We start from the raw sequence: 23944 nt of genomic DNA, 5'->3' as shown, positions 1-23944 counted from the left end.
CGAGGCCAGCAGCCAGAAGGGAGTCAGCATACTCAACACCAACGAGACTTCAGAGAAGAGTCCGAAGCTCGCACAGTCAATAGTACTGTGCCAGAATCGAAGCACATTTATTGACAAATATCCTACCTCGACAGCAGTTTTTGCATTCAGTATCATTTTCTTTTTAATAAGGAACAATTATTAAAAGTCTAAGTGTTTTTTGTCATTTTCAATTTCTTGTAATAGCTTCGACTTTGTTATAGTACAAATATACCTTCTCCACAGAATAACGGAGTCCAAAAAGTTGCCGAAGCATAAGAACTTATGGTTATGGGGTGAATCTTCGAAATAACAAAAAGTCGTTCCTAAGGGAGCGCAGTGTAAGTTTTCTGCTCAAAAGTCGTTCCGAAGGGAATGCAGAGCTTACAGCGAAAAATAAACGCTGATTCCGCTGAAAGTAAAAGGCGAAGAAGCTCCTAAGGGAGGCTTACAGCGAAAAATAAACGCTGATTCCGCTGAAAGTAAAAGGCGAAGAAGCTCCTAAGGGAGACTCACAGCGAAAAATAAACGCTGATTCCGCTGAAAGTAAAAGGCGAAGAAGCTCCTAAGGGAGGCTTACAGCGAAAAATAAACGCTGATTCTGCTGAAGTAAAAGGCGAAGAAGCTCCTAAGGGAGGCTTGCAGTGAAAAAACGTTGATCTTCGGCAAATATCATTTTGCATAACATCAAATCATTACATCATTTGCATAGCATAACATCATACATCATATTGCATCAACGACGCAAGAAGGGGGTCTCAGTATTGATATTCGAAGATTGTTTCGAAGAAATAGTGCCAGGGCACAAAAATAGCTATTGAAGAACTATACCTTCGTCAAACTCTGAAATGAAAAGATCTATTGGTTATTGATTTTACGAGGATTGGTTACTGATTTTATGAGAACACGGATATTATTTACGAAGCATGAAAAGAAGGGAAGGTGTTTTTTACTGAAGGCTCAAAAACGGTATGTATGCGAAGTTTCATGCATCGTAAAGACTAGGACCATAAATAGCTTATATATTACATTCAAAGTTACAAAATATTACACATGTTCCTCAACAAACATTACATTCTAGATGTTTTTACAACAACATCTAATCTTCCATTAGAACTACTTCTGCAGCTTCGTTTAGTAGCTGATCAACAACTTTATCCATGATGGCTTCGGCCATTTTTCTAATTTCGTCGTCCCCTTCACGTGGGGGTCCGCCGATGGCTCGACAGGCTCTGAGGGAGGAGAAAATACGGCTATGTTACAAAGCGTAAACAAGTTCGAAATCAAAAAATTACAATAAAGAGCCAAAAACCACTAGTCAATACCTATTTGCCCTTCGAGATCCGCACTTTTCTCAGCGGCCTCTGCTACTTTTCTAGCGTCATGAATGCCTTTCGCGCTTTTCCGTATAATTTCTTGGTCATTTCCCAGCCACCATTGTCCCAGATGTCGGTGAAAAATTTTCCACCGACCAGGCTCGCTTCGGCCGAGGGGTCTCTTATATCTTCAAGGGATAAGGAGGCTTCGAATTGTGCCAAGAATTTCACATGGTCACAGCCTTTCCTCTCCAAAATAGTAGCAATCCCCCTGGCACCCGAAAAGGCGCATATGTCTCCATGACTATTCAAAATTTCTTCAAAAGCTTCAGCTTCATGGCTGATCCATCCAATTGGGCCTTCGGGGTCACCCCTTATGAAGTTCTCCTCGCTTGAAAATGCGCGAACGCTGGCGAAGCTGGTTCTTATTTTCTTAACACATTCTATGGATTTTTCATAGCACCTTTTCTTAAATGCAGGAAGCTCTTCAACATTTTTTTCCAAATGATTTGCCCATTGTTCACTAATTTCTCGTTTTGTTTCTTCAAGTGTGCGTTCCTCTTTAGCTCTGGCTAGTTGCTTCCGAAGATCTTCAATTTCACGCTTCTGAGCCTCAGCTTGAGCTTTGAAAGTAGCTTCGTCTTCTTTTATTCTATTCACCAATGAATGTAATATTTTATCTTTTTCGAGACCTTCGTTCCTTAGTTCAATTACTTCGGAACGAAGGTTGCTCAGGGCCATAACACACCCTTCGTCTTCAGCATCTTTTTGAGCCCTGAGGGCATTGCTAAGTATAAGGCCCTGCAAAAAAAATGTGTGTGTGTCAATAAGTTTAAGCAAATGAAAAATTTTGGTTTCAAGAAATAATACAAAGACCTCACTTTTGCACCTTTAAGCTATTGTACGCCAAGCTGTCAGCCAGCTCGTTTTTGACAACACCGAGAGCCCGTCTTCTAATGTTGGGAATCCAAAGCTCTTGCTTATCTCCCGACAGACAGAAATCTCCTTGCTGTCAGGGAGACAATACAAGAAGTCTTCTTCTCCGCAGCCGTTGAATATCAATGCCCCCTTTGGATATTTCAGTTTTTGGGCATAAAACTGAGCCTCTTGCTTTTCTTTTTCAGTCAACTTTTTCCCCGAAGCATGTCGTAAAATATAATCGAAAGCTTCGGAAAATGCTTCGGGGGCGGTAGTACCAGTTTCTTCAGCCAAAATTTGTTCTGTTGTTTCTGTTTCTTCGGCTTCCAAGGATTTCACCTTGGCGGGCTCTGAAGGCCCAGCTTCAGTCTCAGCTTGGTGCTTTGAAGCTTCGGCACCAAAGGCTTCAATTTGCACTTCGGAAGTTTCAACAATCTTCTTCGGAGTAGTGCTTGAAGACTTTATTGTCTCCAAAACATCCAGTACATTAACCATCCTTTTTCTTTTGGGGGTCATTGCTGGACCCTTTTGGCTTTTTGGTGCTTCAACTTTTGCTGAAGGACTTAAAATTTCATATGTCCTTGTTTCTGTAGCCTTTGGTTCTTCTATTTTCTCCATTTCCAGCATCATGACTGACTCTTCAACATTCGATAGGGGAGTCGGCTCCTTGGCTTCGGTGGCCGAAGAGGTTTCACCGACAAATTCAGGCACTGTGGCCGGTTCAATATAGCGTGGCCGGTGCATAAGAACCTTTATCTTTTTCCTCTCCGGCGCTTGCTCACTGGGAGCGGCTGAAGCAACTTCCTTCGCTGAAGCAGTATTTTTCCTTTTCTGACCCCGTGTTGGGTAACGGTAGTCAGGGTACACGAACCCAATGGCATCAAATACTCGGTTGAGTCTTTTCTTCTTCCGGCCTCCGAAGGCTGCGGACAATGCAGTATCTTCTACCTTCGAGTATGGCCCAAGCAGCTCATCGCTTATAGCCTCAATACTTTTCAGCCAGTCATCATCTGGCTCGATGAATTTATCTCCATATTTGAAGGTGAATTTTAACCTAACTAGTCCACCTTCGTTAGGTTCGCTGACGGTTTCCTTCGGCATTTCCCACTTTTCTGCAAGTGGCCATACTCTAAAGGCAATGTGTTCTTGGATCAAATCCCTTGTCCCGATGAAAGAACAAACCATGCCGAAGGCCCTCTGGCATTCTTTGACTGTTTCGTCAATTTCCACCTTCGGCTTCCAAAGGCCGAAGCGCTGCTGTTGGGGGCCTTCGGCTTCCGAAGGTCCTCAAAAACAGGATTTAACAGTGTTTCTGGAGTATAATGTGTGAACAGGTATCTTCGGACTCGAGTCGATATCACAGTAGGAGAAGCCCAAAATAATACGAAGGTCAATACAACGCCGAAGATGTGAGCGGGAAAGCTTCGGCGTGGTAGCAGAAAAGGAAACCGACTTAAAGATGAAAAGGCTATTCAGACCTCGGTGGATTACTATAGAATTACTACCAAATGTAAAGGGCATGAATGTAATTTTATATGGGTTGTGTCCCGTGCCTATAAATATGTGAACAGTACCCCCGTACTGTTCACGCTGACTTGGCATTTGCTTTTGCGTCACATTTGTACTCTCATCTCCTTCCAAGCCGAAGGTACATTTGTAATTTGATGTCATTTCTATTTCTTCATAATAATAATAATGCAAAAATAAGTTGATAATAATATATAATTGTCTATGTTATCCTTCATATTTCATTTAGTTCATTCTTCATCATCGTATGTTGTGTTTATGAAGGTGTGCCCTTCATAACCTTCGTCCGAAAATCATTATATCCTAAGGGAAATAATGCTTCGAAGGACGAAGGACTTTACCGTTTAACATTTTCTGTGTTGCCTTGTTCTTAACTCATAGCATTTGAGAACAAGTCCCCAACATTGACGCCCACCTCCGGTGAACTCACTTCCACTCTTTGAGTTTTTGAACACCTTCGGCGATCATAAATCTTCGCTATGGCGCCGAAGAAAGCTTCAGCAACTGGGGCTGCAGCTCTGCAACCGTTAGACCCCAATCAGGAGACTCTCTCCCTTCGGGAGGCCCGAAGCCAGAAGAGGAAGGCTGTCAGCCCGACACCACCAGAGGATGAGCTAGACCAAGAAATCAGAGACATGGAGATGCTCCATCAACAGGTGCAGAGGAAGAAGGAAAAGATGGCCAGGCTAGCTGAACTGCAAAGGCAGATAGACGAAGCCTCTGAAGAAGTTCGTCATCTTACTCAGGATGAGCAGAACCGAAGGCCTCAGAATAAAGACCTTCATCAGGAGGGTTTCCTCAACGAAGATGACTGGTATGAGAATTTTCACTATGGAAATTTTGCTTTTGATGATGCTTCTCCTCTGTCCGCTGAGCTGCAGGCTACACCTTGGCCTCCGTCTTACAAGCCGCCTCAACTTCCCATATTCGATGGCCATTCAGACCCGAAGCAGTTTCTGATGAGCTACGAAGCAACAGTATCTTCGTATGGTGGTAATACTGCAGTAATGGCAAAATCTTTTGTTATGGCTGTCAGGAGTGTTGCTCAAACCTGGTATTCCTCCCTTCGGCCAGGAACGATCACTTCATGGCAAAAGCTGAAGGACATGTTGTTAACTAGCTTCCAAGGGTTTCAGACGAAGCCGGTCACTTCTTAAGCTCTATTCCAGTGCACCCAGGATCACGAAGAATACCTTCAGGCGTATGTCCGGAGGTTCTTGCGTTTGAGGGCACAGGCACCAACAGTGCCCAATGAAATTGTCATTGAGGCCATGATCAAGGGACTTCAGCCAGGACCTTCAGCTCAGTACTTTGCTAGGAAGCCTCCTCAAACTTTGGAGAAGCTACTCCAGAAGATGGACGAGTATATTCGTGCCGACAATGATTTTCGTCAAAGAAGGGAGGAGGCTTTCAGGTTTTCTGAAATGACCAGGGGTTTCGGAGGAAGATTTTATCCGAGGCATGTTAGGTCAATTCACAATTCTACTCAAAATGATGATAAGGGGGGTCAGCAGCAAAGGCCACAGTGCTCCTCACAGGCTTCGGGGCAACAGCAAAGCTCCTTCCGGCCGCCAGCTCCAAGAGGCAGAGGCGCCAGGGGCTTCGGCGGAAGGTTTGGAGATCAACCAAGGAGAATCTTTTGCTTGTTCTGTGGTGAAAACAAGGGCCATACTACCAGGATGTGCCATGTTACCATCCAGAAGCAAAAGGAGATAGCCGAAGCTGCAGCACAACAGGCTCAGCCGAAGCAAATCATGCACACTACTTCGTACCATTCGCCTTACATCCCAGAATATGTAGGCAACCACCCTGCAGTTTCTGTTGCTTCGGCGAGTCAACCTCAAGCTTCCTGGCAATAGCCTCCGCCTCCACCACCGCTGCAACAAGGCCAGCAGCCAGAAGGGGGCCAATATGATCAACACCAAAGGGACTTCAGAGAAAAGTCCGAAGCTCGCACAGTCAATAGCACTGTGCCAGAGTCGAAGCACATCTATTGACAGATATCCTACCTTGATAGTAGTCGTTTCCATTCAGTTTTATTTTTTGTGTAATAAAGGACATTTTTTAAATTTCATGAAATAGTTTCGTTGTTTGCCACAAGGAAAATATATTTTTTCCACAGGCTTAAGTTGTTGAAGCTTAAAGATTTGCGATAACAAGGACCTTCGAATTATCAAAAATTCTTCGAAGCAACAAAAAGTCGTTCTAAGGAACGCAGAGTAAGTTTGCTGAAGTTACAAAAAGCCGTTCCAAAGGGAGCGCAGTGTAAGTTTTCTGCTCCAAAGTCGTTCCAAAGGGAATGCAGAGCTTACAGCGAAAAATAAACGCTGATACCGCCTAAGTAAAAGGCGAAGCGCGAAAAGTCAACGCGAATACCGCTGAAAGTAAAAGGCGAAGAAGCTCCTAAGGGAGGCTTACAGCGAAAAATAAACGTTGATTCCGCTGAAGTAAAAGGCGAAGAAGCTCCTAAGGGAGGCTTACAGCGAAAAGTCAACGCTGATATAAAAAGATTATGTGTTTTATTACAGGGATGTGCGTGTATCTTCGAAATAAATACCATCTCACATAGCATAACATCATCACATCATTTCGCATGGCATAAGCATCATACATCATGCTGCATATGACACAAGAAGGGGACACAATATCGATCTTCAGAAGAATGTTTTGAAAAAGGGGAAAATCATGCTAAGTCACAAGGAGATACACTATTGATCTTCGGAAGTGTAGCTTCGGAAAATATCTTCATGAAGCTTGGATATTCTTCAGAACACTACGGATATTGTTGTGATAAATGAAAATTCTTCTTCACGAAGCATGAAAAGAAGGGAAGGTGTTTTTTTCGTCAAAGACTGAAAAACGGTACGTATGTAAAATTTCATGCATCGTAAAGAATTGAACCATAAAAGCAAGTATATTACATTCAGGGTTACAAGATGTTACACATATTACATTTCAGAAGTTTTTACAATAGCACTTAATCTTCTCTAAGTACAACTTCCGCAGCTTCGTTCAGGAGCCGATTAACAACTTCATCCATGATAGCTTCAGCCATCTTTTTAATTTCGTCGTCTCCTTTCGGGTGAGGGCCCGGAGACGCTTTAGTAGGATCTGAAGGAGGACAGGATACGGCTACATTGCTATTACAAATTGCGAACGAAGTTTAAAACCAAAAATTACAACACAATAAAAACCATTAGTTAATACCTATTTGCCCTTCGGGCTCTGCGCTTTTCTCAGCAGCCTCTGCTACTTTTCTAGCATCGTGAATACCCTTTTCGCTTTTTTGGATAATTTCTCGGGCCATTTCTCGACCACCATTATCCCAGACATCGGTGAAAAATTTTTCACCAACCATGCTAGCTTCGGCTGAAGGATCTTTTGCATCTTCGAAGGGCAAGGCAGCTTCGGATTGCGCTAAAATCTTCACATGCTCGCAGCCCTTTTTCTCCAAAATGGTGGCAATCCCCCTGGCACCCGAGAAAGCACATATGTCTCCGCGGCTATTTAAAATTTCCTCGAAGGCCTCAGCTTCGTGATTAATCCATTCGATGGGACCTTCGGGGTTGCCTCTTATAAAGTTTTCTTCGCTCGAGAATGCGCCGACGCTGGCGAAGCTAGCTTTCATCTTCTTAACACACTCCATAGATTTATCATAGCATCTTTTCTTGGACGAACGAAGCTCTTCAACAGTTCCTTCTAAATGATTTGCCCATTGGTCGCTAAGTTCTCGCTTCGTTTCTTCAAGTATGCGTTCCTCTTTGGCTCTGGCCAGTTGTTTTCGAAGATCTTCAATTTCACGCTTCTGAGCCTCAGCTTGACCTTTAAAAGTAGCTTCGTCTTCTTTTATTCTATTTATCAATGAATGTAATATTTTATCTTTTTCGAGACCTTCATTCCTTAGTTCAATTACTTCGGAACGAAGGTTGCTCAGGGCTATAGTGCATCCTTCGTCTTCGGCATCTTTTTGGGCCCTGAGGGCATTGCTAAGTATAAGGCCCTGCAAAGAAAAATGTGTGTGCGTCAATAAATTTAAGCAAACGAAAAATTTTGGTCTCAAGAAAAAATACAAAGATCTCATTTTTTGCACCATTAAGCTATTGTATGCCAGGATGTCGGCCAGTTCGTTTTTCGACAGCACCGAGAGCCCGTCTTCTAGTGTTGGGAATCCGAAGCTCTTGCTCATCTCCCGACAGACAGAAATCTCCTTGCTGTCAGGGAGACAATACAAAAAGTCTTCTTCTCCACTGCCGTTGAATATTAACGCCCCCTTTGGATACTTCAGTTTTTGGGCGTAAAGCTGGGCCTCTTGCTTTTCTTTTTCTGATAATTTTTTCCCCGAAGCATGACGAACAATATAATCAAGGACTTTGGGGGATGCTTCGGGGGCAACAGCACTGATTTCTTCAACAAGAATTGGCTCCGTCATTTTTTCTTCCTCGGTTTCCAAGGATTTTACCTTCGTGGGCTCTGAGGGCCCAGCTTCAGCCTCAGTTTCTTGCTCTGGAGCCTTAGTATCAAAAATCTCAGTTTTCGCTTCGGAAGTTTCAACAGTCTTCTTCGGAGTTGTGCTTGAGGACTTAACTGTTTCCAGAACATCTAGCACATTGACCATTCTTTTTCTTTTCGGAGTCACCGCTGGCCCCTTTTGGATTTTTATTGTCTCAACATTTGCTGAAGGACTTAAAACTTCTGATATTTTTGATCCCTCAGCTGATCCTTTTGCTTCTTCCATTTTTTCTGTCGATGGCGCTTCGGCCATCTCTTTGGTTTCTGATAACAAAATCTTTGGTTCTTCCAATTCTGTTCTTGTTGGCGCTTCAGCCATTTCTACGATTTCTGGCAGCAAGGTTGGCTGTTCAGCCTTGGTGGCCGAAGAGGTCTCTCCGGTGAACTCAGGCACCGAGGCTGGTTCAATATAGCGTGGCCGATGTGTGAGGACCTTTATCCTTTTTCTTTTCGGTGCTGGCTCACTAGGAGTAGCTGCAGCTTCTTCTTTCGCAGAGGTCATGCCTTTTCTTTTCTGCCCTCGAATGGGATAACGATAGTCAGGGTAGACGAACCCGATTGCGTCAAACACTCGGTTCAGTCTTTTCTTTTTCCGGCCTCCGAAGGCTGCTGACAATGCAGTATCTTCGGCCTTCGAGTAAGCCCCAAGTAGTTCATCACTTAAATTTTCAATGCTTTTTAGCCAGTCATCATCTGGCTCAACGAATTTATCTCCGAACTTGAAAGTATACTTCAGCCTGATAAGTCCACCTTCGTCAGCCTCCTTTATGGTCTCTTGCGGCATTTCCCATTTTTCCGCGAGCGGCCATACTCTGAAGGCAATATGCTCTTGGACCAAATCTCTCGTTCCAATAAAAGAACAAATAACTCCGAAGGCTCTCTGGCATTCTTCGGTAGCTTCATTCATTTCAACCTTCGGCCTCCGCAGGCCGAAGCTTTGCCAAATAGGGCGCATAATTATACCTTTAATATCTTCCCGTGCTTTCAGGTCATTCTTCACATAAAACCATTCTGTCATCTAGTCGCCGGGCCATCTCTTCCGAAAGGTTGGCACGGGACAGCTTGACCCAGACCGAGAAACGAAACTGTAGTAGCCAAAATTATTGTGATATTGTTCCTTACCCCAAGGTTTTGTCTCGTATGATAATTCGTGTATGTTGCAGAAACTTTTTGCATCAGGTTCCAGACCTTGGCTTCTCACGGCCCACACAAAGATATTCAGCCTTATGATTGCTTCGGGGGTAAGTTGATGAAGATAGACTTCAAATATTTTTAGCACCTCTACGATAAAGTTGCTCAGGGGAAATCGAAGTCCAGCTTTCAAAAAGCTTCGGTACACTACGACTTCATTTTCTTCAGGGTTCGGACAAGTCTTTTCTCCTTCCTCGGCCCTCACAACGGACAAGTCCCGGAAATATCTTCCTCTCATGTTGACAAGATGATTTTCTTTGATACTTGATTTGCCGAAAACCGCATGGCTTGGTCGCCAAGGGCGATCTTCGGAGTCTTCACCACCACTATCCACATCATAACTGTCGCTGTCATCAGTATCTTCAGACAAACCTTCTAAAATCTCTTTGGTGATTTTTTCTGTATTGGTCTTCGACATTGCTATAAGAAACCCCAGATTCTTCTCTTCAGAGAGACCCAGCTTCATCTCGGCAGCAGCCTTCTTATCTTCAGACATCTTCGGAAACACTAAAAAACTGTTTTCAACGCCGAAGCTTCAAAACTTAAAAAGCTAAGCAAATCTTGGTGCGCAAGAGCTAAAAATTGAGTGAGCGAGAGCAGATGGCAAAAAAGCGTACCAAATGAGCTCACAGTATGCCCTTATTTATACGCCCAGTGCGTTGAAAATTGAAAGACCCCGCCTGTCAGTGAATGTTGCTATTCTAGCAAAGGGAAGGTGTTTTTTCGGACCTTCGGCTTAAAGCCTTCGTCCATGTCGCAATCTAAATTTATTATTTTAACAAATTAATATTGCGAGGGGCTACTGTTGGGGGCCTTCGGCTTCCGAAGGTCCTCAAAAACAGGATTTAACAGTGTTTCTGGAGTATAATGTGTGAACATGTATCTTCGGACTCGAGTCGATATCACAGTAGGAGAAGCCCAAAATAATACGAAGGTCGATACAACCCCGAAGATGTGAGCGGGAAAGCTTCGGCGTGGTAGCAGAAAAGGAAACTGACTTAAAGATGAAAAGGCTATTCAGACCTCAGTGGATTACTATAGAATTACTACAAATGTAAAGGGCATGAATGTAATTTTATATGGGCTGTGTCCCGTGCCTATAAATAGGTGAACAGTACCCCCGTACTGTTCACGCTGACTTGGCATTGGCTTTTGCGTCACATTTGTACTCTCATCTCCTTCCAAGCCGAAGGTACATTTGTAATTTGATGTCATTTCTATTTCTTCATAATAATAATGCAAAAATAAGTTGATAATAATATATAATTGTCTATGTTATCCTTCATATTTCATTTAGTTCATTCTTCATCATCGTATGTTGAGTTTATGAAGGTGTGCCCTTCATAACCTTCGTCCGAAAATCATTATATCCTAAGGGAAATAATGCTTCGAAGGACGAAGGACTTTACCGTTTAACATTTTCTGTGTTGCCTTGTTCTTAACTCATAGCATTTGAGAACAAGTCCCCAACAGCTGCCAAATAGGGCGCATAATGATATCTTTAATATCTTCTCGCGTCTTCAAATCATTCTTCACATAGAACCATTCCTTCATCCAGTCCCCAGGCCATCTCCTCCGAAAAGTTGGCACGGGACAGCTCGACCCAGAGAGGGTGCCGAAGCTGTAGCAGCCAAAATTGTTATGGTATTGCTCTTTACCCCAAGGTTTTGTATCATATAATAACTCATCCATGCTACAGAAACTTTTGGCATTTGGCTCCAAACCTTGACTCTTCACAGCCCATACGAAGATGCCCATCCTTATGATTGCTTCAGGAGTAATTTGATGGAGGCAGATTTCAAATATCTTCTAAACTTCCACGACAAAACTGCTCAAGGGAAACCGAAGTCCAGCCTTTAAGAAGCTTCGGAATATCACGACTTCATTCTCCTCGGGAGTCGAACAAGTTTTCTCTCCTTCGTCAGCCCTCACAATAGACAAGTCCCGAAAATATCTACCCCTCATATTGACAAGATGGCTTTGTTTAATGCTTGATTTCCCAAAAACCGCATGGCTTGGTCGCCAAGGTCGATCTTCGGAATCTTCACCACCACTTTCCACATCATAGCTGTCACTATCACCAGTGTCTTCAGAGAGACCCTCTAAAATCTCCTTAGTAATCTTCTCTGTGTTAGTCTTTGCTATTGATTCAAGGAAGCTGAGATTCATCTCTTCGGAAAGGCTTAGCTTCGACTCAGCGACAGCTTTCTTGTCTTCAGACATCTTCAAAAATGCCAAGAAAGTGCTCTCAAAGACGAAGCTTAAAAATTTTAAAAAGCCAGGCAAGCGTTGGTGTGCAAAGAGCTAAAAATTAGGAAGGCAAGAGCAGGCGGCAAGAAAGCATGCTAAATGTGCTCGCGGTGCGTTCTTATTTATATGCACAGTGCGTTGCAAGTAGCGGGGCCCCACTTATCATTGACTATTGCTATTCTAGCAAAGGAAAGGTGTATTTTCGGACCTTCGACTTAAGGCCTTCGTCCATATCGCAATATGAATTTATTATTCTAGCAAATTAATATTGCGAGGGGCTACTGTTGTGGGCCTTCGGCTTCCGAAGGTCCTCAAAAACATAATTTGACAATGTTTTCCAAGTGAAATATGTGAGCAGGTTTCTTCGGAATCAGATCATGAGTATACAAGAGCACAGTCAGGACAAAGCCTGAACGAGACGAAAGATGATTATGACGAAGGTCTAGGTGATCACGAAGCTGTGCGCAGAAAAGCTTCGGCATGACAGCAGAAAAGGGGAACCGACTTAAAGATGAAAAGGCAAATTAGACCTCGAAGAATTACTATAGAGTTATTAGCAAATGTAAAGGGCATGAATGTAATTGTACATGGGCTGCGTCCCTTGTCTATAAATAGATGAACAGTACTCCCGTACTGTTCACGCTGACTTGGCATTCGCTTTTTGCATCACGCCTGTACCCTACTTTCCGTCAAACAAAAGGTACATCTATAATTTGTTATTGTAAATATGGTAATGCAAATAAAAATAAGTTGATGATAATGTTTATATTATTTTTCGTATTTCGTATATGAATTCTTCCTCATCATTTATTGTGCTTACGAAGGTTTTTTTCTTCACAACCTTCGTCCGGAATTCATTATATTCGAAGGGAGATAATGTCTCAAAGGACGAAGGACTTTAACATTTAACACTTTTCATGTTGCCTTGTTCTTAACTCTTAGCATTTGAGAACAAGTCCCCAACAGTGGCCTTCATCTTAGTAGGCGCTGAAGGCCCAGCTTCGGCTTCGGCTTCGACTTGATTTTTGGCAGCTTCGACAGTTTTCTTGGTAGAAGCAGGAGTTAAGGCCTTCGTGGTCTCTATGACAGCGTCTAGTACACTGGCCATCCTCCTCCTTTTGGGAGTTGCGACAGCAGTTTTTTGTACCTTTGGCAATTTTGCTCCTGCTGATGGGCTCAGAATTTATGGCATTTTCATTGTTTCCTCCACCTTTGGCTCTTCGGCCTTATCATCCTTAGCTTCGATTGGCCCGACTGTAGGCATCTTCGGCACTACAGTTGGCTCTTCAATGCCATGCACAATCGGAGCACCTTGTCTTGCTTCGGCAGTTGAAGAGGCTTCTTCGCCAAAACCAGGCACCACGGCCGGTTCAATATAACACGGCCGGTGGGTAAGAACCTTCACCTTTTTGCCCTTCGGAACAACTATGGTGGCCGAAGCGGAAGTCTTTCTCTTTGTTCCTTGCCCTCGCAGCGGGCAGCGGTAATCAGGGTATACAAAGCCGTTGGCATCAAATACTCTGTTTAATCTTTTCTTCCCCTGGCTCCCGAAGGCTGTGGACAAGGCATCATCTTCGGCTTTGCTATATGGTCCAAGTAGCTCGTCGCTGATAGCCTCAATACTTTTTAGCCAATCATCATTTGGCTCATCAAACTGGTCTCTGAATGTGAAGGTATACTTCAATCGGACCAACCCACCTTCAGTTGACTCGGCAATAGTATCCTTCGACATATCCCAGTTTTCTACAAGTGGCCAGATTCTATACGCTATGTGCTCTTGAGCTATATCCCTTGTGCCAATAAAGGCACAGATGTTGCTAAAAGCCTTTTGGCATGCTTCGTCATTCTAATCGATTGTCACCTTTGGCCTCCGAAGGCCAAATCGAGACCAGATGGGGCGTTGGATAATTTCCTTAATGTCCTCTCTTTCAATCGGATCATTCTTGACATAAAACCATTCTTCCATTCAGGCCCCAGGCCATCTTTTTCGAAATGTAGGAACTGGATGGCTTGCATTGGATCGAGCAATGAAGCTGTAACAACCGAAGTTGTTGTGGTACTGCTCCTTGCCCGTAGCCTTTGTCTCCTACAAAAGTTCATGCATGCTGCAAAAACATCTTGCGCTTGGTATCAATCCTTGGCTTCTCACAGCCCAAATAAACAAACCCATCCTGATTATAGCTTCAGGGGTAAGTTGATGAAGAAAAATTTGAAACATCTTCAGTACTTCAACAAAGAATCTGCTCAACAGGAACCAAAGCCCTGCTTTCATAAAGCTTCAGTAAATAACCACCTCATTTACTTCAGGAGTAGGAGCAGCGCTGTCTCCTCCAACCCTCACAATAGTCATGTCACGGAAGTATCTTCCTCTCATAGCATCAACATGACTTTGTTTGATAGTCAATTTTCCGAAGATGGTATGGCTTGGTTGCCATAGCCGATCTTCAGAATCTTCGTCTCCACTTTCTGCATCATACTCATCACTATCATCGGAGTCTTCAGATAGATCCGCTAGTATTTCTCTTGTAATTTTTTCTGTGTTTGTTTTTGTCATGGATTCGAAAAACCCAGCGATGAAGGGATCTGCAACTTTTCTCTCTTCAAACAGCTTCATGTCCTCAGTCATCTTCGTCTCCTCAGCCATCTTTTTCTCCTTAGACATGGCGAAAACACGTCCTTAAACCGAAGCTCAAAAAGCTTGAAAATTAGGTGAGAGCTGGTGAACAAGAGCTAGAAATTTGAAAAAAAAAATAATGCAAACGACAGAAATAGCGTATCAAATGCTGCTGCTATGGTTCATATTTATACGCCCAGCGTGTCGCAACTTGTTGGGCCCTGAATGTCATTGACTGTTGCTATTCTAGCAAAGGGAAGGTGTTTTTTGGACCTTCGATTTAAGGCCTTCATTCACGTCGCAGTCTGAATTCGTTGTTATAACAAATTAATACTACAAGGGGCTACTGTTGGGGGCATTCATCTTTCGAAGGTCCTCAAAAACACGACTAACAATGTTTCCCAAGTATAATATATGTACAGGAACCTTCGTACTCGGGATGAAGCTATACACGATATGAAAAGCATGGTCGGGATGAAGGTTGAATCAGTCCCGAAGCTACACATAGGGAAGCTTCAGCTCAGCAGCGAAAAACAGAACTGGCTTAAAAAGGAAAAGCCTATCTAGTCCTCAATAGATTGTCCTTAAGTCCATAGTAAACATAAAGGGCATGAATGTAATTTTACACAGGCTGCGCCCTGTGCCTATAAATAGATGCATACTGTTCACGCTGACTTGTATTCATTCGTTCGTCACACTTGGACTTTTTCCTTCTGTCAAGCCGAAGGTACAAATGTAAATCAATATTGTTCATGTTTATTCATGATGATATAATAAAGATATATAAATGATGTCATATGATTATTCATGTTATTTCTCATGTTTCATATGCTTCTACTTCTATTAATATACACTATGACGATGAAGGTACGTCCTTCATAACCTTCGTCTGAAGATCATTATATCCTAAGGGAAATAATGTCTCGAAGGATGGAGGACTTTGACCACTAATGTTTTGTGTTGCCTTGTTCTTAACTCATAGCATTTGAGAACAAGTCCCCAACAGTTCCTAAGGGGATGAAGATCTTAAATGCCACCGAAATAGAAGGTGAAGAAGCTCCAAAGTCATTCCTAAGGGGGTGTAGAGCTTAAAGACTCCAAAGTCGTTCCTAAGGGGATGCAGAATCTGGGTGTGGCTTTGTGTGTTTTTGGGACATTCATTTGCACATTACATTACATCATTCATTGCATTCATAAAGGCATTCATTTAGACATTCGTAGGATCATCATCATAAGATGAAGCACGAACAGAAGTACTCCAGCTTCGATGACAATGTTTCGATGAACACAAAAAGGCTTCGTTTCAAACATATACATATTATGCAACGACATGCTTCGTTGTGCACGAAAAGAAGGGAAGGTGTTTTTCGCCTTCTGCTCAAAAGATACAAGTTTCGTCCACAGCAAAGCAATTTGTACATGGATGAAAAGGTAAAAATATATTACAAGGTATAGACAAATATATACAGAAGTGTCTAATTCTCGATTACAGTTTTTTACAAAGATAATACAAATGTTCCTAAGCTCTACACAGGCAGGCCTAAGAGAAGCTTCAGTAGCCTTCAGAATGTGCTTCAGATTATCAACCTTCGGCACCACCATCCTGCAGACAAACAAACGGTATAATGTAAAAATCAATTGTAGGAGACAAGGAAAGCAATAGGTATAAGTTCCATACCGGTTTAAGAAAGTTTCGGGCTTCGTCCCCAGCCAACTCTCATCCACCCTTAGCCCAAATCTGAGTTATGAATCTGTTCCCGATGCTTCGGTCTTCACTGGGAATATCAATCAAATCTGTTGGGGACAAACTGAAGGTTGGCCTATTTACCGTCTTCGCGTGCGTGCAACCAGCCTTCAAAATGTTGTAGCTGTGCCGCGAGAAGCTAGCAAGGCAGAGAAATCACCGTGCCCGGCTATCACTTCATCAAGAGCATCAACTTCATTTCCAATATGATCGAAGGTGTTTGATATGTATTCAGCCGAAGGGGTAAAATCTTCGGAGCTGGCCCCAACCGAGCTAAAGACCTTCTTCAACCGTTGCACACAACGGCTACCGAATTCCAAACACTTATTCCGAAGCTCCTTCAAAGACTCCTGCAGCCTCGTATTATTATCAGCTTTGGCTTTGCATTTTGCTTGCAATTCTTGCTTCTCTTGCTCGAAGCATTCTGAATTTTTCTTTAAAGTTACTTGAGCCTGGAGAAGCTCCTCATTTAATCTAGCATTTTCAGTTTGAAGCTCTATGCGGGAACCCTCCATTGCCTGAAGCAGGAAGTCTTTCTTCTCAAGAGAAGCTTCGTAATCTTTAATTTTATTTTCCAAGCCCTCGATTATGATTTCATTTTTCTTGTCCTCGAGGTCTTGTTGCATCCTTAACGCTTTACTCAGCAGCATCCTCTGTGTAAGTAAGATGATGTCAGAAAATTTTTAGTTTATCACATAGATAACATAAATATCCAGACAATAGAATTTTACCTTGAAATTAGAGTAAAACAGACTGCCGACGATATATTGTTGCCGGTAGCCGCTGATATCAGCTTCAAGCTTCGGGAAACTGACACTCTTTGATAGAGTGCCGATTATCTTTGCCCCGGCGCGGTCTCGAATACATCCTAAGGCCCCTTCGTCGATTCCACCAAAGAGCATAGCTCCTAGCTGGTAGCCACAGGATATCCCATATTCCTGTAGCTCCTTCTTTTCGGCCTCGGATAATTCTTGACCGACCAGGTTCCGAAGGTCGAAGTCCTTTTCTTCCGAAGCAGCATAGGCAATCTTTTTCCCTTTGTCAGGCACTGTGGCCATGACCTTCTCTGCAGCCACAGTTGTTTCTTTCGCAGCCACATCCGAGAGCATTTTATCAATCCCAGACAGTGTACTCTCAAGGTTGGCAGCTTCAGCAGCAGCAGCAGCTTCGGCAGAGGTATCAGCTTCGGCAATGGCCTCGGCGCTTGCAATGGGTGTTATTTTGGATGCCGAGGCCAACGGTGGCGTCCGTTCAATGGCTTGCATGACAGTAACGATTCTTCATTTTTTCTGCACGTCAGCCTTCTTCTTTGTAGCCGAAGGCTCATCCTTCTTCTGTAAAAGTTTCGTCAAGTCTGGCCCTAGAGGACTTAGCAGCTTGATGGGTAAACATTCAGTCATTACCTTTAAAATTTCTGCTATTTCGGCAGCAGGAGGCGTCAAAGGAGTCTCTTCTGTTGCCTCGGTTATCTTCGGCTCTGGACTTTCAGCCTTCCTCTTCTTTGAAGCAGCAGCCTTCGGCTCAGGAGTGGATATTCTTTTCTTTGAAGCCTTTTCATCCTCCTTTACAATTCTAGCAGGTTGCCTGCTTAGAATGATGTCACTTCTTTTCCTTTTAACCCCTTCGGCACCTCTGTCAAGCTTTTCATAATCAGGATATTCAAATTTCAAAGCATCCATTACCCGGTTTAACCTTCGTTTTGGTCTGGTGCCGAAGGCTGCTGTCATCAATTGATCTTCTTTCTTGGTATAATTCCCAAGTATCTCGTTGCACATGGTTTCAATCATGTCCAGCCAATCCTTGCAAGGCTTCTTGTATTATTTTTCAAACTTGAAACGATAAGCTAGTCAAACAAGTTCATGCTTCTTGTTCGTTTGTTTCATTTTCGGCATTCTCCAGCCACTTGACGTTGGATACGATCGGTTGGCCAGATATTCATGCACTAGGTCCCTGGTACTGATTTGCTCAGCCACCACTCTGAACTCTACTTCGGCCAGCTGACAGGGTGACCCTAGTTGCATGTTACATAAAGGCCGGGTCATTCCGAAGTTTAAAGACAATGGAGTCATGACCATGGTCATCAGCTTCTCCCTCTTTTTCTCATCAGCCTTCATATAAAACCATTCATTTTTCCAGTCGGTTGGCCACTTCGTGCGATAGCTGAGGACTGGTAGCTTCGTATCTTTTCGATACGCAAAATTGTAACATCCAAAATTTTTGTGAAGGCCATTTGCTCTAGCCTTCGTCTGATAGTGCAGCTCGTGCACTCGGCAGAAAGCTTCAGCATCTGGGCTCATCTCTTGGCTTCGAAGGGCCCAGATGAAATCGCTGAGCCTAACGATAGCGTTAGGAGTCAGATGATGAAGATATATTTCGAAGTTCCTTAGGACTTCCCCTATCATCTCGTTCAGAGGAAATCGCAGTCCTGCTCTGATGAAGCTCTTAAAAACCACAACTTCATCCTTCTTCCGCTCTGGGGTAGTTTCTTCTCTGGCAAATCAAACAAGTTTGCTTTCAGCTTCTCCAAAATAGCCCAGTTTCATCATCATGGGCATGTCGTCTTCGGACATAGTAGATTTCTCAAAATCTAGATGACTGGGCTTTGTTAGGATCAAAATACTGTAATCTTCTTCACTTTCATCAACATTTTCTTCAACAACAGTCTGTTCAGCTTCGACATCAGGAGCACCTTCGTCAATAACTCCCTCTATCACAACTAGACCTGATCGTTCCATTACTTCTGAAATTGGTGCTGTCTCAGTGACCTCGGTTTCTTCTCCCTCACGAGACACCCTTGCAGTTGATCGCACTTTGGCCATTTTGATGGAATTTTTACAGTTTGATGAAGCTAACCCATTTGACGAAGTTAACCTTAAACGATGAAGTGTTCGCTTGAGCGCGCAGTGCAGAAAGCTTCGGCTACGGTTAAATTTTTTAACAGCACAATAGTGCAATGGCAATGAATGTTGTGGTAACTCTTCACCAACCCGTCTGTTTATATAGTGCTGCTGGTGGGAAGGCGAACCGCCAGATTGTCTGCACTTGTTGAACGGTGGACCACTCGACGCTTAGAATATTATAATCGTTTCTCGGCAACGAGCTTAGGGAAGGTGTTTTTCGGACCTTCGGCATTCCGAAGCCTTCGACTTTTTCAAGGATCGAGCTCGTTACGAAAATTGATCTAGCACCGCGAAGGGGCTACGGTTGGGGGCCTTCTTCTCCACCGAAGGTCCTCTAAGCAAAAACACCTTCGGCAAGATAACAAGCAAGCAGGTGTGATATGAAGATGTATGCCGAAGCTACAACAGAAAGAGCTTCAGCATGATGACACGCTTGAGACGAAGGGTGGCACCGACTTAAAGAGGAAAAGACTGCATAGTCCCTGATAGTTTGTGTTATAGTCATGATTAGTTATCAAGGGCATGAATGTAATTTTGTCCGGGCCGTGTCCCGTGCCTATAAATAGATGAATAGTACCCCTATACTGTTCATGCTGACTTGTAATCACTTGCACGTCACTCTTGGATCTTTACCTTCTGTCAAGCCGAAGGTACAAATGTAATTCAATATCATTGATGTTTGTTTATAACTATATGATGATATTATGAATAATCTAATGATCTAAAATGATTATTCATGCTTTCTCTATGTTTCGTACAATCATGTTTATATCTTTGTACATTGCAATGAAGAAGGTATGTCCTTCTCGACCTTCGTCGAAAGATCATTATATCCTAAGGGAGATATGTTGTGAAGGACGAAGGTCTTTAACCATTAACTTTTGTGTTGCCTTGTTCTTGATTCGTAGCTTTTGAGAACAAGTGACCAACAACCACCTAGACAAGCTCATACTCCTCGTAGTAGACCTCCTCCTGGGCAACCTACTTTGCACCTATGGGGGGGGGTTATATATCGCAAGGGTGAGCTCACAAAAGAACATAGCTCAACATGTTGTGGGGAATAATGTGCATGAATTCACCAAAGGTGGGAGCTCATGTGAAGTGTTAGGCTAATGAACAAATAATGGTTAAAGCTGAGTATTGCTTTTAATAAGTTGGTCAAATTTTATTAGCAGTTACTTAGTATAAGTAAATACCAACCCGGATAACGAGAGATCATAATTAATAAACAAACCACAATGCGGCAAATGACCAATTAAATTTAGTTCCATAAGTTACTCATGTGAGGGTACGAGTTGATCATGACCGTGAGCACGGCTGATATACCAGTTTTACACTCTGCAGAGGTTGCACATCTTTATCCCATACACCTCTACCAAGGAAGCGAGACAGGGTAACACTACGAGGCCTTTACAAAGTTCCACTAGCTTTAGAAAACCCACTACAGTTTCTAGGGAGCGTAATATAGGAATCCCCCGTCTAAAAAGCCATCGCAGCAAAATCAACCCAAAAACCTCCCTATACCGACAACTCCCTTACATATTCCGAAGTTTTAAGTGGTTGATATAGAATAAATTAAGTGCATAATTTTAGTCTATGTTTCATGACAAAACAGAGTTACCAGGTGATAAACAATATTAATACAAAATTAATGCAACTGGAATGGGTCAAAAAGGAGTTAAATGAAAGAAGTTATGATTTTGTGAAGTTTTAGGATTAAATTTCTATATCAAATTCATTAGATTCCAACTCCCATGAACCGGAAAGTTCCACTATCCTCTGCATCAAGATCCAACGACCCGGATTTAATTACTATGGGTCAAACCAAGGCCCCCCAATCCGATCGAACGGCCTAGGCGCGCTCCACCGAAGCGGTATGCTCGATCAAATCTAAACCGTTCATCCGCTAATCCACGACTCTCTATGCCTCTCTCTAACTTCTAATCGCAGACCTTCGCCAGCAGATCGACACTCACACTTCCTCCCCCAATTCCAGCAGCTGAGCACCACGGCATCAGAGCTATTGTGGGGGCGCATCGTCGGCGTAAACGTGACCTAGCTCCCAGGATCCCTACTACTTCCCCGCGCGTGGTGATTCAGAGTGGTATGACGAGGGTGAATCGGTCTGGCTAACTTCTACTGTGATTGATATAGCAAGAAGCTCTGCCCACGGTGGCGGGTGGCACAATGAATCGGCTGCCCGAAGATGCAGTGACTAATGACACGCTACAACCGTTGAAGTGATCTATGATATAGCTGAGGTGCCCGATCTTTCGGCGAGTAGAGATAATTCCGATTTGGCGAAAGATGACCCTTGTGATCCGATTACGACGAGCAAGCCCGAGGCGCCAATGCAATCGCTGAACCAACTCCTTGTGGTTACCGACCTTGTTGATGCGAGATCGGCCTGATCACGAAGATCGTTTCCTGTGCACAATCGAAGAACGAACAAGAAAAAGATGCGAGCAATCTAATCTATTACTCGAGGGTGGAGTTCTGAATACACGAAGACACCGCTGATTTGCGCGTGTTCGAGAGTAGCTAAAGCTAACGTAAAACAAAACTCAAAGAACAAAGGAGGCGCAGCTCCTGGATAAATAGAGAGAGGGCGCAGCCCCTAGGGGCGGCCAACCCTAGGTCATCCACTATGGGCCACATTTGGGCTGGTCGTCTATTGTTCTAGGCCCTCATTCTTCAGTAGCATGACGAAGTTAAGATCTCCGGCACGGTCCCGAGTGATTGGACCAGCTAATGAAGGAAGTGGCGCTTGATGTGGACGTGCTGCTAGTGTAAGCGTACTCTTAGTGATGTCCTCATCAGTCTACATGTAAGTCTGTAGGAAAAACATCAGCATTGTGACGGAACCTCCCAAGTAATTAGGCCCACCTACAGTTGTCCTTGTCTAACAGACATCAGACACCCTGTAGATATTCCTAAGTCACTTGACAAGTTCGATATCTTTCCTTACCTTTCCAGGAACGTTTCACCCGTCTTATAGACATTTCAGAACATCGGAGATAAAGAAATGCGGAAGCGATTACATAAACTTACATCTATTAAAAAGTAAGCTCAAGTTGTTTATTACAGACCAGAAATATAAGCGAGTGCAGAGTAGTATTATTACATAACTAAGGGAGGCAAAAACTCCTCCCGATAAGTTTTTCATAAAAGTTTTCTTATGGAGGACCATGTCCTCCCGCATCTTCACTCTTGTTTCTCCTCCTTAGGAAACACCTTGGTACAGAAGCAACAGAAATCTTCTACTTCCTCACCTAAAAACAACGAAGGGATAAACCCTAAGTATGGAATTACTCAGCAAGTCTTACCCGACTAAGGAAAAGACTCTCAAGGGTATGCTGGCTTAAGGGAGTCAAGGTAAGGCTTTTCAATAATCAAAGACTCTGTTTTGCAGAAATGCTTACTAAATTGGGTCCTTAAAAATCCAATTTTATTTGTCAAGTTAAGTACACATACCTGGAACTAGAGTTCTTTCTACCCTAGTTCAATCACTGGTCCTGCACTAGCCAAGTTCTTAACAAAAACCCATCATCTTTAGTGGAATGCTACGTGTAGGGCAGTGACCAAGTCTTCATAACCGCGAAGGTACGGCGATCTGAATCGATTATACTCAGCTGAGGATCTCCAATCACACGACATATGTAGCAGTTAACCCTTGCATATGTCAACCCGCCACCGGGGTTCTTAAGACCAGATCAGGTTCACGCAAACCGAGAGCACAGATACACCACCGTACAGCCTCTTGCCACGGAGGGTACACGCTACTCTCGCCACCGTTCCACGCCCATTTCGTGTTATCTTATTCTGGCCTTAGTCAGCCCGAGGCAAGGCTTACCCATGACGAGGCATGTGACCAGTTAAAGGGTCCTCGATCATCAAGCCTACATCGACAAGGTCCTTAATCGACTCAGATGGAGACACTACACCGAGACTCTCTTCTCGTGCAAGTCACCCGCCCGGTCTCAGCTTAATCTTTTCAACCCAAAACTTGGTACCTAGCAAAGGTACATCTTTTCCGATGTTGAATCCATCACGGCCGTGATGGATTCACCATCAAGTTTTATTTTTGAAAACAACCCTCCCACTATGCCAAACATCTTTTGTAAAACAAATCCTTTTGTTTTTCTAGAGCAATACTAAGCATAGTAAAACCTTTTTGTAAAAACAGGGTTTCAAGGAAGGTAATCAAGTTCAAGGAAGGTAATGCAGGAATGGTTTAATCAATCAACTCCTATCACCTAATGCAGCAAGCAAGTGAGAAAGATTTTAAAAACATCAAGGGAGGTGGCAAATGCACCGGGGCTTGCCTTCGTTCGTAGGTGAATCTGGCTCGGATCCACAAATATCAAAGTAGAAGCAGTTTCCTGCCTGAGAATCCTAGGGTGGTGGTGTCTTTTCTTCAGTGACTTCCACTTCTTCTTCGCGTTCTAACATAACCATATATATATACATATATAAGAATGAATGCCATGTAATGCTCATGAGAGTGCGAAGATAATAAAGATTTATTATCTAAGTCTTGAATATAACTTTCCTTCACGGAACTCCGAGAACTTAGGGTTTCCGGAGTCTGTAGAGGAGTTCAAAGGGCAGGGGGGTTTTGGGTTCTAGTTATCAAACATGGTCTAAATCAATTCAAACTCTACCCAAGGCTTCTAAATAATGTGGGGAGTTCATATAAAAATTTTGGGCAATTTCGGGATTATTATCTATTTTCTAAAAATCCAGAACTACTTCTTTAAACTACTTAAAATGCCTTAAAATTCCTTATTTCCTCTAAAAATTATAAAAATATTTTTATTAAATTCTAGGGAAAATAAGAAGTTTAGGAAAATTGGTTTCACAATTTTACCATTTTTCTATCATTTTCTATAATTGTTTTGGCTCTGGAATAAAAAGAAAAGGAAAAACCAGTGAATAGTACTGGGCCAAAAGCAGC

The sequence above is a fragment of the Zea mays genome, chromosome 4 (assembly GCF_902167145.1).
Source record: "Zea mays cultivar B73 chromosome 4, Zm-B73-REFERENCE-NAM-5.0, whole genome shotgun sequence".
In the NCBI taxonomy this organism is placed as follows: Eukaryota; Viridiplantae; Streptophyta; class Magnoliopsida; order Poales; family Poaceae; genus Zea; species Zea mays.
This window is presented reverse-complemented; position numbering follows the sequence as displayed.